This window comes from Pollicipes pollicipes, unplaced genomic scaffold, assembly GCF_011947565.3.
Source record: "Pollicipes pollicipes isolate AB1234 unplaced genomic scaffold, Ppol_2.1 Scaffold_3087;HRSCAF=3621_pilon_pilon_pilon, whole genome shotgun sequence".
NCBI lineage: Eukaryota > Metazoa > Arthropoda > Thecostraca > Pollicipedomorpha > Pollicipedidae > Pollicipes > Pollicipes pollicipes.
In genome coordinates this window covers 20,666,339-20,670,679 of record NW_023596225.1, presented here as the reverse complement: position 1 = coordinate 20,670,679, position 4,341 = coordinate 20,666,339, and positions in this window count along the sequence as shown.

The window sequence follows — 4,341 nt, the reverse complement described above, 5'->3', positions numbered from 1 at the left end:
TGCGGAAAGGCTTTGGAAGCAAAGTGTTGCCTTGCATTCTGGGTGTTCATGGCATCACGAGCTTCCATTTCAAAATAAATGTACAGGTTGAAATGATAGATTTGACCTCGTAGGATCGATGTTAATAGCCTGCCTCCACGAAAGTATACAAATTCGTGACCCTGAAAAACGGCCATGGAGTTGGCATGGCGTGGCATGTTGGCATTTTCTTTGGCATGTTGTACCGATTGGTTGACCACCTTTGAAATAGAACGCTGAACTGCATGGCCGGCTACTAGCATTGTATCTGTCGAACTTGTACATTCAAAAGTATGCCATGCCGCGTCTATCCCGAACAACGTAAAGCGAAAGACGATTTGACACGCGCCCGGGTGGCCGCCTGGGTACACTTCGCCCGGGTGGGGGGGAGGGGGGGATCAATTCGACCGGCTTGGTACGGCTTGGTGTCTAAAGTGCCCCCAGAACCTAGATGACCGTTTCTAAGCAAAAGATCACATGCTCATTTAAGGTCAGTGACCTTGTTTGGCCTTTTTAAGGTCATGATGACCAAAATCATACAAGGTTGCTCTGAGTTTTGCATTTGAATAAGCGACTAAGATCACGCTAAACAGTATGTTCCTGAAAACAAAATGTTGACTTGGGCCAATTCAGCTCAATGACCTATTCCGACCTGTAAGTAGTCCATGGAAGATGTATAATGCGGTTCCTGCCATCAATAAATTGGAAGTGAGAGCCAAAAACTATGCCATCCAGCAAGCCCTACGGTAGTAAAACAGGTTGGTTTTGACCTTGGACCTTCATATCTGACCTCAGGTCAATGTAATTTGCTTATTCAACGGTTGTGTTGCTTAAGAAAGCATCTCAGAGATGTATGTCTTCGTTTTACACTCCGTTGTTGGATCAAATTGAAGGGGTTCCTAGAAATGCCTTCGCTGAAACCATGAACATGCCTTGCCGTTGCTGAAGAAATATCTTGCCTTCGCTAAAACTATGGCCTGACTTTGGTCTGCCATAGGTCAACCACCTTACAAGATGCATCTAAATGTTTGATGCCAAACGATCCGCTATTCAATTGTCTACATCAATGCAAAATTCGGCGCGGCTACACCACGCCGTTCGGAAACCATTCCGGAAAAACCTTTGGGGAGGTCAATTTGACTCCCAGCCGAGCGCGTGTTAACATTGCTCGTAAAGCTGAAATGTTCGATGGATTTTGTACGGGCATCCGGAGAGCAGATTATTACCTTTAAAAGTTACTCACTCCACGTGCAAAGAAGTCGCAGCGACAAACTCGCTATTTAGCCCGAATTCTCATAAATTATGGCCGACCTGACAAGGTAAAGTACAGCTGAAAAGTTCGGCTCTGTATCGCTAGCATCAACAGATCACCGCAGCGGTGAAGGTAGACCTTTTGACGACTAGGAACATTTCGAGGAGACAGTGCTTGGGTAACGAGGCATTGGCAAAACACGCCTTATTCCCCTTTGGCAAAGGGTGCCCTTGTCCCAATTGCTTTGAGACCATTTGGCCTGCAGAAACGCAGTGCTCTTTAAACTTTCCGATCGCGGAAAGGACACGAGCCAATTATTTTCAGTTTTGGTAAGCTCCCCAAGGCGCATGCCACACGCAAACGGTAACAGACTCCTGCCTCAAACACTACACTGGACACTACATGGCGTGTCAGTTTTCGATCGACATGAAGCGCATGTTCCCGCAGCTTCCCGTCGATCTCATGATCCTGAGAATACTCGAATCCACTGGAACAGACCAAGAAGATCTTTACGTGTGGCATTCCATCTTGTTTACGGCGCTTGACCTGACTGACATGACAGGTGTAGTGGCCGCAGTGCGGCACGTGACTTGACCGGTTGCTCGGGCTGTGCTCTGAGGAGCGCCCGGTCGTCGTCAAGCCGAGGTGAGAGCACCGCGCGCCTGCCGCACCCCTGCATGTCAGGACGGGACCGTCTGCCGGAGGGGCCGCCTGGCACGTGACCAGCGGCGCCGGCCACCCGTCCCGATGAATAACCGACGGACGTCTCATCAATGCTGATGGTGCGATAGCTGCCAACTGCGCTGGCCGCCGGGACCGGCTGGTCAGCCGGCGGCTCAGCCTCCCGCCGGACACGGCGCGCGCTCAGGTCACCCGTGCCGACGCCTCGTGCGGGGGGGCCTCAGCCTCCCGCCGGACACGGGCGCACTCAGGTCACCCGCGCCGACGCCTCTTGCGGGGGGGGGGCCTCAGCCTCACGCCGGACACGGGCGCCTCAGCCTCCCGCCGGACACGGGCGCGCTCAGGTCACCCGCGCCGACGCCTCTTGCGGGGGGGCCTCAGTCTCACGCCGGACACGGGCGCCTCAGCCTCCCGCCGGACACGGGCGCGCTCAGGTCACCCGCGCCGACGCCTCTTGCGGGGGGGGGGCCTCAGTCTCACGCCGGACACGGGCGCCTCAGCCTCCCGCCGGACACGGGCGCGCTCAGGTCACCCGCGCCGACGCCTCTTGCGGGGGGGCCTCAGTCTCACGCCGGACACGGGCGCCTCAGCCTCCCGCCGGACACGGGCGCGCTCAGGTCACCCGTGCCGACGACCGACGACCGTCCGAGTGCCCGTTTGGGCGCGACGACCGAGTGTTGGTTAGTGAAACTCACGGGATCAACATGTGCCCGGTTGGCCGATTGAATGCGACGCGCTCGGGTGGTCAATTTGACAAGTTCCTGAGATCTCAAGACGTTTACAGAGTTAGACACCAAATTTAGAGCGTAGACAGTCATGGATCTGGACTCAGTTGTGTCAAGATATACCTGGGAAAGACCCAGTCAATAGATTTGGAAATTATGATGACCTAGTCAATGACCTAGAAAGTGACAAAGGTCATGATGACCCTTGTGCTAAATAACGTCAAAAAAGGTCGAGCTCCGCAGCAATGCCCGAAGTGTCCTTAAAGCTTCCCATGCAACCACATTTAACCTAGGTGCATCTTCTAAGCAAAACGGCATATACATTCACAGACGAAGCATCTCAGAGCTTCCCATGCAACCATCTTAATCCTAAATACCTCTTTCAAGCAAAAACCACCGCCGTGTGTTTCAAGTCAGTGCCATGTTTTGACCTTACAATGTCACGATGACCAAAAATGTACGGCATTGTTTTGATTTTGAACGTAAAGAGGCATCAAGGGTTACGCTAGCCGGCATGTTCCTGAACGCAAAAGACTGATGGGATTATTTTAGGCTAGTGACCTCCTCTGACCTTCATGAAGCCCGGTGACACATCACAGCTGACGTCACTGTGATCACAGAATTCGAAATGAGTGCCAAAAACCACCTCGTTAGCAAGTTTTTCAGTATAGGTGCATTTTGGTTTTGACCTCGATCTGACCTTCATACCTTACCCAAGATGAATCGAATTGGACATTTTCTTAAACTCAATGCCGTGATTGTCTGAGAACTGTCACAAATATGTATGATTGTTTAACACCTCGTTGCCGCATCATATTGAACGATTTCCTGTAAATTGTCTGCGCTGACAGCCATGAATTTCATCTGCATTAGGTCAGCGAAATTAAAAGGCACATTTAATATATTGTTCTAAATGATTGGCCATTCCATTGCCTATTTGGTGCGGCTACGCCATTTCGAAAGTTCTTCTGGAAATATCTTCGGGGGTCAAATGACCCCCTACCCGAGCCCGCGTTAACCTTGAAAAGATGGAGGGTGGTGCGTGAAATTGAAAACACGGCACTTCACTGAGCTGGGTCTTCTATTGGTTTATATGTGCGGTGCTGGCAACAGTCGTGGCAGCAGCCATCAAAAAGCGGCGAAACACTCATAACGCTGCTTGGAAACTTAGAACTTAAAGACATCCGTAACGCCATTGTCAAGCACAATCCAACTATTTACATCTCTGTAAACCGTACATTTAATCATAAAACCTGTCCATATCGGCACGATGATAGTCTTCACGATTTAAGCTTCTTCCAGACTTCATGTTTGTTTGGCTTTGCCAGAGCTGTTGACTGCCCGTTTAAGTGTTGACGCTTCGCTATTTTTACGTTCCGTCGATTTAATGCCGCTAACTATGGCCGAGGTTAGATGCCCGGGGTTCACGCCTGGCTGGCAGCATACCAATGTATTCTCGCGAACCCAGGCGGTTAAAAATATAACTTGGTTTATTTTGAGCACGTCAGAATGACGTTCATAGCTATTGGAGGCTTTCAGCATGCAATTAATCTCGGAATGTTTCTGTTCGTTGACATTTGTCCCACGCCGTGAAGTGGAATTCGTGGCTATTTTTTCGCCTGTCAAGTGCACGGTTCATTTGGGACGTGCGGCTTTGGAACAGCC